Source organism: Oncorhynchus kisutch, unplaced genomic scaffold, assembly GCF_002021735.2.
Source record: "Oncorhynchus kisutch isolate 150728-3 unplaced genomic scaffold, Okis_V2 Okis04b-Okis11a_hom, whole genome shotgun sequence".
Taxonomy (NCBI): Eukaryota; Metazoa; Chordata; class Actinopteri; order Salmoniformes; family Salmonidae; genus Oncorhynchus; species Oncorhynchus kisutch.
This window is the reverse complement of record NW_022261981.1, coordinates 9071377-9085036: the sequence shown is the minus strand read 5'-3', so window position 1 is coordinate 9085036 and position 13660 is coordinate 9071377. Positions and strand designations below refer to the sequence as shown.

General features: G+C 46.4%; 2 protein-coding genes across 2 annotated transcripts in view; one reads left to right on the top strand and one right to left on the bottom strand.

Moving 5' to 3' along the window:
- The window catches only part of LOC109886118 (inhibitory synaptic factor 2A), a 66623-nt gene extending 61948 nt beyond the window's left edge, over positions 1–4675 (bottom strand). Inside the window, exon 1 of the mRNA XM_031813155.1 lies at positions 4090–4675. The gene's annotated coding sequence lies outside the window, so the exon portion shown is untranslated. The remainder of the gene's footprint in view (positions 1–4089) is intronic.
- LOC116359717 (dedicator of cytokinesis protein 1-like) overlaps positions 1–13660 on the top strand; it is a gene marked incomplete at its 5' end in the record, with an annotated part of 464327 nt that overhangs the window by 222407 nt on the left and 228260 nt on the right.

Sequence of the window (13660 nt, the reverse complement as noted above, 5' to 3'; positions counted from 1 at the left end):
GGCAGAGTGACGGACGGGCAGAGAGACCGACGGGCAGAGAGACGGGCAGAGAACCAGACTGTCCCCTCTGGGCAGCTAGGTTTGTCTGTGACGACCGGTCTCTATAGCCAGACTGTCCTCTTTGGGCAGCTAGGTTTGTCTGTGACGACCGGTCTCTATAGCCAGACTGTCCTCTGGGCAGCCAGGTTTGTCTGTGACGACCGGTCTCTATAGCCAGACTGTGCTCACTGAGTCTGTACCTAGTCAATGTGTTTTCCTCAGTTTTCTATCAGTCACAGTGGTCAGATAGTCTGCCACCATGTACTGTCTGTTTAGAGACAAATAGCATTGAAGTTTACTTAGATTTTTTGTTGTGTCTGATGTTCTGTGTGCTGTCCTGAAGCTCTGGTTTGGGTTTGTGAACTGAGCCTCAGAACCAGCTGGCTGAAGAGAGAGAGACATGCTCTTTGAGTTGAAGGGTAGAGAGGTGGTGGGGGAGAGAGAGAGACATGCTCTTTGAGTTGAAGGGTAGAGAGGTGGTTAGAGGGAGAGAGACATGCTCTTGAGTTGAAGGGTAGAGAGGTGGTTAGAGGGAGAGAGACATGCTCTTTGAGTTGAAGGGTAGAGAGGTGGTGGGGGAGAGAGAGAGACATGCTCTTTGAGTTGAAGGGTAGAGAGGTGAGGTGGTTAGAGGGAGAGGGAGAGAGACATGCTCTTTGAGTTGAAGGGTAGAGAGGTGGTTAGAGGGAGAGAGAGAGAGACATGCTCTTTGAGGTGAAGGGTAGAGAGGTGAGGTGGTTAGAGGGAGAGGGAGAGAGAGAGAGACATGCTCTTTGAGTTGAAGGGTAGAGAGGTGGTTAGAGGGAGAGAGAGAGAGACATGCTCTTTGAGGTGAAGGGTAGAGAGGTGGTTAGAGGGAGAGAGAGACATGCTCTTTGAGTTGAAGGGTAGAGAGGTGGTTAGAGGGAGAGAGACATGCTATTTGAGTGGCAACTGGAGGACAATCACAATCAGCGAGGTCTAAATGGTCACTGCCCCTCCTCCCCCTCACTCCCCAATGAGATGGTTGGATCATCATGTTCACTAATCTAGATTGCTCTTCAGTTAAGGTGCTTCATCTGAGCAGCAGTCAACTGACTGACACACACAGCACACACAGCACACAGCACACACACACAGCTCTCGTTAGATATTCAGCCCCTGCCAGAAACAGTCGTCTCTGTTCTTCCTGCATACCAGAACAATACATTCCTATAGTGAGTCAAATCTGTGGCGAACATCTCCACACCTAAACAAGATGCTGTATATCTGTTCTGGAAATACATTCTTAATAATGATATGTAACATCCACTCCTCAGTTACCAAGACAACAGCATCATCACTCATCTGTAGTTCCCCGTAGTTTAATCTCTGTAGTTCCCTGTAGTTTATTCTCTGTAGTACCCCGTAGTTTAATCTCTGTAGTTCCCCGTAGTTTATTCTCTGTAGTTTATTCTCTGTAGTTTATTCTCTAGTTTATTCTCTGTAGTTTATTCTCTGTAGTTTATTCTCTGTAGTTCCCCGTAGTTTATTCCCTGTAGTTTATTCTCTGTAGTTCCCTGTAGTTTGTTCCCTGTAGTTCCCCGTAGTTTAATCTCTGTAGTTTATTCTCTGTAGTTCCCTGTAGTTTATTCTCTGTAGTTCCCCGTAGTTTATTCTCTGTAGTTTATTCTCTAGTTTATTCTCTGTAGTTTATTCTCTGTAGTTCCCTGTAGTTTATTCTCTGTAGTTCCCTGTAGTTTGTTCCCTGTAGTTCCCTGTAGTTTATTCTCTGTAGTTTAATCTCTGTAGTTCCCCGTAGTTTGTTCCCTGTAGTTTATTCCCTGTAGTTTATTCTCTGTAGTTCCCTGTAGTTTATTCTCTGTAGTTCCCTGTAGTTTATTCTCTGTAGTTCCCCGTAGTTTATTCTCTGTAGTTCCCCGTAGTTTGTTCCCTGTAGTTTATTCCCTGTAGTTTATTCTCAGTAGTTCCCTGTAGTTTATTCTCTGTAGTTCCCTGTAGTTATTCTCTGTAGTTCCCCGTAGTTTATTCTCTGTAGTTCCCTGTAGTTTATTCTCTGTAGTTCCCCGTAGTTTATTCTCTGTAGTTTATTCTCTGTAGTTCCCTGTAGTTTATTCTCTGTAGTTCCCTGTAGTTTGTTCCCTGTAGTTCCCTGTAGTTTATTCTCTGTAGTTTATTCTCTGTAGTTCCCTGTAGTTTATTCTCTGTAGTTCCCCGTAGTTTATTCTCTGTAGTTCCCTGTAGTTTATTCTCTGTAGTTCCCCGTAGTTTATTCTCTGTAGTTCCCTGTAGTTTATTCTCTGTAGTTCCCCGTAGTTTGTTCCCTGTAGTTTATTCTCAGTAGTTCCCCGTAGTTTATTCTCTGTAGTTTATTCTCTGTAGTTCCCTGTAGTTTATTCTCTGTAGTTCCCCGTAGTTTATTCTCTGTAGTTTATTCTCTGTAGTTCCCTGTAGTTTATTCCCTGTAGTTTATTCTCTGTAGTTCCCTGTAGTTTGTTCCCTGTAGTTTATTCTCTGTAGTACCCCGTAGTTTAATCTCTGTAGTTCCCTGTAGTTTATTCTCTGTAGTACCCCGTAGTTTAATCTCTGTAGTTCCCTGTAGTTTATTCTCTGTAGTTCCCCGTAGTTTATTCTCTGTAGTTTATTCTCTAGTTTATTCTCTGTAGTTTATTCTCTGTAGTTCCCCGTAGTTTATTCCCTGTAGTTTATTCTCTGTAGTTCCCTGTAGTTTGTTCCCTGTAGTTCCCTGTAGTCTATTCTCTGTAGTTCCCCGTAGTTTTCTTCTCTATAGTTTATTCTCTGTAGTTCCCCGTAGTTTATTCTCTGTAGTTTATTCTCTAGTTTATTCCCTGTAGTTTATTCTCTGTAGTTCCCTGTAGTTTATTCTCTGTAGTTCCCTGTAGTTTATTCTCTGTAGTTCCCTGTAGTTTATTCTCTGTAGTTTAATCTCTGTAGTTCCCTGTAGTTTATTCTCTGTAGTTCCCCGTAGTTTATTCTCTGTAGTTCCCCGTAGTTTGTTCCCTGTAGTTTATTCCCTGTAGTTTATTCTCAGTAGTTCCCTGTAGTTTATTCTCTGTAGTTTATTCTCTAGTTTATTCCCTGTAGTTTATTCTCTGTAGTTCCCTGTAGTTTATTCTCTGTAGTTCCCTGTAGTTTATTCTCTGTAGTTCCCTGTAGTTTATTCTCTGTAGTTCCCCGTAGTTTATTCCCTGTAGTTCCCTGTAGTTTATTCTCTGTAGTTTATTCTCTGTAGTTCCCTGTAGTTTATTCTCTGTAGTTCCCCGTAGTTTATTCTCTGTAGTTTATTCTCTGTAGTTCCCTGTAGTTTATTCTCTGTAGTTCCCCGTAGTTGTTCCCTGTAGTTTATTCTCAGTAGTTCCCCGTAGTTTATTCTCTGTAGTTTATTCTCTGTAGTTCCCTGTAGTTTATTCTCTGTAGTTCCCCGTAGTTTATTCTCTGTAGTTTATTCTCTGTAGTTCCCTGTAGTTTGTTCCCTGTAGTTCCCTGTAGTTTATTCTCTGTAGTTCCCCGTAGTTTGTTCCCTGTAGTTTATTCTCAGTAGTTCCCCGTAGTTTATTCTCTGTAGTTTATTCTCTGTAGTTCCCTGTAGTTTATTCCCTGTAGTTTGTTTCCTGTAGTTCCCTGTAGTTTATTCTCAGTAGTTCCCCGTAGTTTATTCTCTGTAGTTTATTCTCTGTAGTTCCCTGTAGTTTATTCCCTGTAGTTTGTTCCCTGTAGTTCCCTGTAGTTTATTCTCTGTAGTTTATTCTCTGTAGTTCTCTGTAGTTTATTCTCTGTAGTTCCCCGTAGTTTATTCTCTGTAGTTCCCCGTAGTTTATTCTCTGTAGTTCCCCGTAGTTTGTTCCCTGTAGTTTATTCCCCGTAGGTTATTCTCTGTAGTTCCCTGTAGTTTATTCTCTGTAGTTCCCTGTAGTTTATTCTCTGTAGTTCCCCGTAGTTTATTCTCTACCTAACACTAATTTCAGAACCATCCCCTTCCATCCAGAGGTATCTGAACATTCCTCTCTATGTGCACCACCGGGTTTAACTGAGATATGAAAAGAGCCTCACCTCCGTGGTAAATCACTGATGAACAGGACCTGACAGCAGCATAGATCCCTGGTAGTGCCCACCGTGCATGTCTGTTCCCTTAGTGGGTTAGTCTCCCTGGGAGAAGAGCAGGCTATGTCATGGTAGAAGTAAGCAGAGCCAGAGCACCCAGCAGGGCAGTCGTTGTATAGTTCCTATAGTTGAGGCACATTGGCTGTCTGCTGCCTTCGTACCAGAAGAGATGTTCCCTTTTCCTCTAAGCCCACAGCGGGCGAGACTGGAATCAGGTACTCCCCCTTTTCTGCTCCTCCTTCTCTCCTTCTCTCTCAGTGAAGCAGAGAGCGGCTCACACACACTGAAAGTCCGGGGAGCTCGCTGGCTCACCGACAGACACACACTGAAAGTCCGGGGCTCTCGCTGGCTCACCGACAGACACACACTGAAAGTCCGGGGAGCTCAGAAAGCAGACGCTCAGCACACGGAGAATATCTCCTTTACTGCCGCTGCAGCTCATCTCTCCTTGTGTGAGAGAGAGAGAGAGAGAGATGGGAATGCGGGGGAGAGAGAGAATAGGGAAGAGGGAGGAGGAGGGGTGCTGAGAGAGTTACGGAGAGAGAGAGATACGGAGAGTGAGAGAGCGATACGGAGAGAGATCGAGAGAGTTATGGAGAGTGCGAGAGAGAGATACGGAGAGCGCTAGAGAGATACGGAGAGCGCGAGAGAGAGAGAGATATGGAGAGAGATCGAGAGAGTTATGGAGAGCGCGAGAGAGAGATACGGAGAGCGCTAGAGAGATATGGAGAGCGCAAGAGAGATATGGAGAGCGCGAGAGAGATACGGAGAGCGCGAGAGAGATACGGAGAGCGCGAGAGTTACGGAGAGACGCAGAGAGAGAGAGAGACAAAGAGAGAGAGAGAGAGAGACAGAGAGAGAGAGAGAGACAGAGAGAGAGAGACCCAGAGAGAGAGAGATACCCAGAGAGAGAGAGAATCCGAGAGAGATACAGAGAGACGCAGAGAGAGGGAGAGAGACACAGAGAGAGAGAGAGAGACACAGAGAGAGACAGAGAGAGATACGGATAGATGCAGAGAGAGACAGAGAGAGAGCGAGAGAGGGAGAGCGAGAGAGACGCAGAGAGAGAGGGAGAGACGCAGAGAGAGAGAGAGAGACACAGAGAGAGAGCGAGAGAGACGCAGAGAGGCACAGAGAGAGGGAGAGACGCAGAGAGACACAGAGAGAGAGAGACACAGATGGGGAGAGACGCAGAGAGAGAGAGAGACGCAGAGAGAGAGGGAGAGAGAGACGCAGATAGAGAGAGAGACGCAGAGAGAGAGAGATGGAGAGATACAGAGAGAGAGAGGCAGAGAGAGAGAGAGACGCATATATAGAGAGAGAGAGAGAGAGAGAGAGAGAGAGACTCAGGGAGAGAGAGAGACGCAGAGAGAGAGAGAGAGACTCGCAGAGAGAGAGAGAGACGCAGAGAGAGAGAGAGAGACGCAGAGAGAGAGCGAGACGCAGAGAGAGAGAGAGACGCAGATAGAGAGAGAGAGAGACGCAGATAGAGAGAGACAGATAGAGATAGAGAGAGACAGATAGAGAGAAAGAGACGCAGAGAGAGAGAGAGAGACGCGCAGAGAGAAGGACAGAGAGAGATGGAGAGACGCGCAGAGAGAGACGCAGAGAGAGCGAGAGAGACGCAGAGAGAGCGAGAGAGACGCAGAGAGCGGGAGAGACGTGCAGAGAGAGGGAGAGACGCGCATAGAGAGAGACGCAGAGAGAGAGAGAGGGAGAGATGCACAGAGAGAGATGCAGAGAGAGCGAGAGAGATGCAGAGAGAGCGAGAGAGACGCAGATAGAGAGCGAGAGAGACACAGATAGAGAAAGACGCAGATAGAGAGAGAGAGAGACGCAGATAGAGAGAGAAAGAGAGAGAGAGAGAGAGAGACGCAGATAGAGAGAGAGAGAGAGAGAGAGAGAGAGAGAGAGAGAGAGAGAGACGCAGATAGAGAGAGAGAGAGACACAGAGCGAGAGAGAAAGAGACGCAGAGAGAGGGAGAGAAAGAGACGCAGAGAGAGAGAGAAAGAGACGCAGAGAGAGAGACGCGCATAGAGAGAGAGAGACACGCACAGAGAGGGAGAGACGTGCAGAGAGAGAGAGACGCGCAGGGAGAGAGAGACGTGCAGAGAGAGAGAGACGTGCAGAGAGAGAGAGAGAGACGTGCAGATAGAGAGAGAGAGACGTGCAGATAGAGAGAGAGAGACGTGCAGATAGAGAGATGAGAGAGAGACGCAGATAGAGAGAGAGAGAGACAGAGAGAGAGAGAAAGAGACGCAGAGAGAGGGAGAGAAAGAGACGCAGAGAGAGAGAGAAAGAGACGCATATCGAGATCGAGAGAGAGAGAGACGCAGATCGAGAGACGCGCAGAGAGAGAGGGAGAGACGCGCAGAGAGAGCGAGAGAGACCGAGAGAGACGCATAGAGAGCGAGAGAGACTCGCATAGAGAGAGAGAGAGAGATGCGCAGAGAGAGGGAGAGACGCGCAGAGAGAGAGATGCAGAGAGAGAGGGAGAGACGCGCAGAGAGAGCGAAAGATGCAGAGAGAGCGAGAGAGACGCAGAGAGAGCGAGAGAGACGCAGAGAGAGAGAGAGACGCAGAGAGAGAGAGAGACGCGCAGAGAGAGGGAGAGACGTGCAGAGAGAGGGAGAGACGCGTAGAGAGGGAGAGACGCGCAGAGAGAGAGACGCAGAGATAGAGGGAGAGACGCACAGAGAGAGACGCGCAGAGAGAGCGAGAGAGATGCAGAGAGAGCGAGAGAGACGCAGAGAGAGCGAGAGAGACGCAGAGAGAGTGAGAGAGACGCAGAGAGAGCGAGAGAGACGCAGAAAGAGAGCGTCAGAGACACAGAGAGAGACGCAGATAGAGAGAGAGAGACACATATAGAGAGAGAGAGACGCAGATAGAGAGAGAGACACATATAGAGATATAAAGAGACGCAGAGAGAGAGACGCGCAGAGAGAGAGAGACGTGCATAGAGAGAGAGAGACGTGCATAGAGAGAGAGAGACGCGCAGAGAGAGAGAGACGCGCAGAGAGAGAGAGACGCGCAGAGAGAGAGAGACGCGCAGAGAGAGAGAGACATGCAGAGAGAGAGAGAGACGTGCAGATATAGAGAGAGACGTGCAGATAGAGAGAGAGAGACATGCAGATAGAGAGAGAGACGTGCAGATAGAGAGAGAGACGTGCAGATAGAGAGAGAGAGAGACGCACATCGAGAGAGAGAGAGAGACGCAGATCGAGAGAGAGAGATAGACGCAGATCGAGAGAGAGAGATAGACGCAGATCGAGAGAGAGAGAGACGCAGATCGAGAGAGAGACGCAGATCGAGAGAGAGAGAGACGCAGATCGAGAGAGAGAGACGCAGATCGAGAGAGAGAGACGCAGATCGAGAGAGAGAGAGACGCAGAGAGAGGGAGAGACGCGCAGAGAGAGCGAGAGAGACGCGCAGAGAGAGCGAGAGAGACGCAGAGAGAGCGAGAGAGACGCAGAGAGAGCGAGAGAGACGCAGAGAGAGCGAGACGCGCAGACAGAGAGAGAGACGCGCAGAGAGAGAGAGGGAGAGACGCGCAGAGAGAGACAGAGGGAGAGACGCGCAGAGAGAGCGAGAGACGCAAAGAGAGCGAGAGACGCAGAGAGAGCGAGAGACGCAGAGAGAGCGAGAGATGCAGAGAGAGCGAGAGAGACGCAGAGAGAGCGAGAGAGAGACGCAGAGAGAGCGAGAGAGAGACGCAGAGAGAGCGAGAGAGAGACGCAGAGAGAGCGAGAGAGAGACGCAGAGAGAGCGAGAGAGAGACGCAGAGAGAGCGAGAGAGAGACGCAGAGAGAGCGAGAGAGAGACGCAGAGAGAGCGAGAGAGAGACGCAGAGAGAGCGAGAGAGAGACGCAGAGAGAGCGAGAGAGAGACGCAGAGAGAGCGAGAGAGACGCAGAGCGAGAGAGACGCAGAGCGAGAGAGACGCAGAGAGAGCGAGAGAGACGCAGAGAGAGCGAGAGAGACGCAGAGCGAGAGAGACGCAGAGCGAGAGAGACGCAGAGCGAGAGAGACGCAGAGAGAGAGAGACGCAGAGAGAGAGAGAGACGCAGAGAGAGAGAGAGACGCAGAGAGAGAGAGACGCAGAGAGAGAGAGACGCAGAGAGAGAGAGACGCAGAGAGAGAGAGACGCAGAGAGAGAGAGACGCAGAGAGAGAGAGACGCAGAGAGAGAGAGACGCAGAGAGAGAGAGACGCAGAGAGAGAGAGACGCAGAGAGAGAGAGACGCAGAGAGAGAGAGACGCAGAGAGAGAGAGACGCAGAGAGAGAGAGAGAGACGCAGAGAGAGAGAGACGCAGAGAGAGAGAGACGCAGAGAGAGAGAGACGCAGAGAGAGAGAGACGCAGAGAGAGAGAGAGACGCAGAGAGAGAGACACGCAGAGAGAGAGAGACGCAGAGAGAGAGACACGCAGAGAGAGAGAGACAGTGATAGAGAGGAGCAAGATTGGTGACTTGATGCCACAAGAAGGCATCCATTGGAGCACAAGCACCGTGTAAACACATCCTACAGGGCCTTCAGAAAGTATTCAGACCCCTTGACTTTTTCCACATTTTGTTACAGCCTTATTCTAAAATGGATTATATAAATGTTTTGCCTCACCAATCTACACACACTACCCCATAATGACATCACAATACCCCATGATGACATCACAATACCCCCATAATGACATCACAATACCCCCATAATGACATCACAATACCCCACGATGACATCACAATACTCCATGATGACATCACAATACTCCATAATGACATCACAATACCCCATAATGACATCACAATACCCCATAATGACATCACAATACCCCATAATGACATCACAATACCCCATAATGACATCACAATACTCCATAATGACATCACAATACTCCATAATGACATCACAATACTCCATAATGACATCACAATACCCCATAATGACATCACAATACCCCATAATGACATCACAATACCCCATAATGACATCACAATACCCCATAATGACATCACAATACCCCCATGATGACATCACAATACCCCATAATGACATCACAATACCCCATAATGACATCACAATACCCCCATGATGACATCACAATACCCCATAATGACATCACAATACCCCATAATGACATCACAATACCCCATAATGACATCACAATACCCCCATGATGACATCACAATACCCCATAATGACATCACAATACTCCATAATGACATCACAATACCCCATAATGACATCACAATACCCCATAATGACATCACAATACCCCATAATGACATCACAATACCCCATGATGACATCACAATACCCCCATGATGACATCACAATACCCCATAATGACGAAGTGAAAACAGGTTTTTAGAAAGTTTGCTAATGTATATTAAACCAAACACAGAAACATCTTATTTACGTAAAGATACCTTATTTATTAAAGATACCTTATTTACGTAAAGATACCTTATTTATTAAAGATACCTTATTTATTAAAGATACCTTATTTATTAAAGATACCTTATTTACGTAAAGATACCTTATTTACGTAAAGATACCTTATTTACGTAAAGATACCTTATTTACGTAAAGATACCTTATTTACGTAAAGATACCTTATTTACGTAAAGATACCTTATTTATTAAAGATACCTTATTTATTAAAGATACCTTATTTATTAAAGATACCTTTAAGTATTCAGACTCTTCGCTATGAGACTTGAAACTGAGCTCAGGTGCATCTTGTTTCCATTGATCATACTTGAGATGTTTCTACAACTTGATTGGAGTCCATCTGTGGTAAATTCATTTGATTGGACATGATTTAGAAAGGCACACACCTGTCAATATAAGGTCCCACAGCTGACAGTGCATGTCAGAGCAAAAACCAAGACATAATGTTGAAGGAATTGTCCGTAGAGATCCGAGACAGGATTGTGTCGAGGCACAGATCTGTGGAAGGGTACTTAAACATGTCTGCAGCATTGAAGGTCCACGAGAACACAGTGGCCTCCATCATTCTTAAATGGAAGATGTTTGGAACCACCAAGAGTATAACTAGAGATGGCCACCCGGCCAAACTGAGCAGTCAGTGTAGTTAACAAGCAAGCCCCTGACACATGGGTGAGGGTGGAGAGGACGTGAGACAAACAACCATTTATCTTCTCAACTAATACAATAATGGAATATCTCTCACTCACACTGAACACAGCCAGGAGGAGTTGAGGAAATTGAGATTGAGTAAGGTGCAATACTCATAATGAAACACACACACACACACTATTTTCACTGCACCCAATCAAAAGCACAATGACTTGTAGAATCTCCAGTATTCCTTTCCAGTTCCTGTCTCTGTGTGGGAGTTTATCATTTCTGTCTCTGAGGGTCACAGGTCATGTTGGCTTAGCTAGTGAGATGAGGAGATATGATCAGGTCCTCTCTGTCTGTCTCTGAGGGTCACAGGTCATGTTGGCTTAGCTAGTGAGATGAGGAGATATGATCAGGTCATGTTGAGAGAGAGAGATTAAAGCAGCTATACATAATTGGAAATGTTAATTTCTTTAATTGTTTCTGAGGCGTATACTATTAACAGATAACTACAGGTATACTCACTGTACATGGAGATGTCTCTGCCCAGCATACTGTACTCACTGTACATGGAGATGTCTCTGTCCAGCATACTGTACTCACTGTACATGGAGATGTCTCTGTCCAGCATACTGTACTCACTGTACATGGAGATGTCTCTACCCAGCATACTGTACTCACTGTACATGGATATGTCTCTGTTCCATCTCTTCAGTTGATGTATCTCTACCCAGCATACTGTACTCACTGTAAATGGAGATGTCTCTACCCAGCATACTGTACTCACTGTAAATGGAGATGTCTCTACCCAGCATACTGTACTCACTGTATATAGAGATATCTCTACCCAGCATACTGTACTCACTGTACATAGAGATATCTCTGCCCAGCATACTGTACTCACTGTACATAGAGATATCTCTGCCAAGCATACTGTACTCACTGTACATAGAGATATCTCTGCCCAGCATACAGTACTCACTGTACATGGAGATGTATCTGTTCCATCTCTTCAGTTGACGTCTCTCTGCCCAGCATACTGTACTCACCGTACATGGAGATGTCTCTGTCCAGCATACTGTACTCACTGTACATGGAGATATCTCTACCCAGCATACTGTACTCACTGTACATGGAGATGTCTCTGTCCAGCATACTGTACTCACTGTACATGGAGATGTCTCTACCCAGCATACTGTACTCACTGTACATAGATATATCTCTGTCCAGCATACTGTACTCACTGTACATGGAGATGTCTCTGTCCAGCATACTGTACTCACTGTACATGGAGATATCTCTACCCAGCATACTGTACTCACTGTACATGGAGATGTCTCTGTCCAGCATACTGTACTCACTGTACATGGAGATGTCTCTACTCATCATACTGTACTCACTGTACATAGAGATATCTCTGCCCAGCATACTGTACTCACTGTACATGGAGATGTCTCTGTCCAGCATACTGTACTCACTGTACATGGAGATGTCTCTGTCCAGCATACTGTACTCACTGTACATGGAGATGTCTCTGTCCAGCATACTGTACTCACTGTACATGGAGATGTCTCTGTCCAGCATACTGTACTCACTGTACATGGAGATGTCTCTGTTCCATCTCTTCAGTTGACGTCTCTCTGCCCAGCATACTGTACTCACTGTACATAGAGATGTCTCTGTCCAGCATACTGTACTCACTGTACATGGAGATGTCTCTGTCCAGCATACTGTGCTCACTGTACATGGAGATGTCTCTGTCCAGCATACTGTACTCACTGTACATGGAGATGTCTCTGTCCAGCATACTGTACTCACTGTACATGGAGATGTCTCTGTCCAGCATACTGTACTCACTGTACATGGAGATGTCTCTGTCCAGCATACTGTACTCACTGTACATGGAGATGTCTCTGTCCAGCATACTGTACTCACTGTACATGGAGATATCTCTACCAGCATACTGTACTCACTGTACTTGGAGATGTCTCTGTCCAGCATACTGTACTCACTGTACATGGAGATGTCTCTGCCCAGCATACTGTACTCACTGTACATGGAGATGTCTCTGTCCAGCATACTGTACTCACTGTACATGGTGATGTCTCTGCCCAACATACTGTACTCACTGTACATGAAGATGTCTCTGTCCAGCATACTGTACTCACTGTACATGGAGATGTCTCTGTTCCATCTCTTCAGTTGACGTCTCTCTGCCCAGCATACTGTACTCACTGTACATAGAGATGTCTCTGTCCAGCATACTGTACTCACTGTACATGGAGATGTCTCTGTCCAGCATACTGTGCTCACTGTACATGGAGATGTCTCTGTCCAGCATACTGTACTCACTGTACATGGAGATGTCTCTGTCCAGCATACTGTACTCACTGTACATGGAGATGTCTCTGTCCAGCATACTGTACTCACTGTACATGGAGATGTCTCTGTCCAGCATACTGTACTCACTGTACATGGAGATGTCTCTGTCCAGCATACTGTACTCACTGTACATGGAGATGTCTCTGCCCAGCATACTGTACTCACTGTACATGGAGATGTCTCTGTCCAGCATACTGTACTCACTGTACATGGAGATGTCTCTGTCCAGCATACTGTACTCACTGTACATGGAGATGTCTCTGTCCAGCATACTGTACTCACTGTACATGGAGATATCTCTACCAGCATACTGTACTCACTGTACTTGGAGATGTCTCTGTCCAGCATACTGTACTCACTGTACATGGAGATGTCTCTGCCCAGCATACTGTACTCACTGTACATTGAGATGTCTCTGTCCAGCATACTGTACTCACTGTACATGGTGATGTCTCTGCCCAACATACTGTACTCACTGTACATGGAGATGTCTCTGTCCAGCATACTGTACTCACTGTACATGGAGATGTCTCTGCCCAGCATACTGTACTCACTGTACATAGATGTCTCTGTCCAGCATACTGTACTCACTGTACATGGAGATGTCTCTGTCCAGCATACTGTACTCACTGTACATGGAGATGTCTCTGTCCAGCATACTGTACTCACTGTACATGGAGATGTCTCTGTCCAGCATACTGTACTCACTGTACATGGAGATGTCTCTGTCCAGCATACTGTACTCACTGTACATGGAGATGTCTTTGTCCAGCATACTGTACTCACTGTACATGGAGATGTCTCTGTCCAGCATACTGTACTCACTGTACATGGAGATGTCTCTGTCCAGCATACTGTACTCACTGTACATGGAGATGTCTCTGTCCAGCATACTGTACTCACTGTACATGGAGATGTCTCTGTCCAGCATACTGTACTCACTGTACATGGAGATGTCTCTGTCCAGCATACTGTACTCATACCTGTTGTAAAGCTCTTATAGCACTTCTCCCTTCCTCTCTCTGCATTAATATTTTGAGATCTCTAAAATGCCTTAGC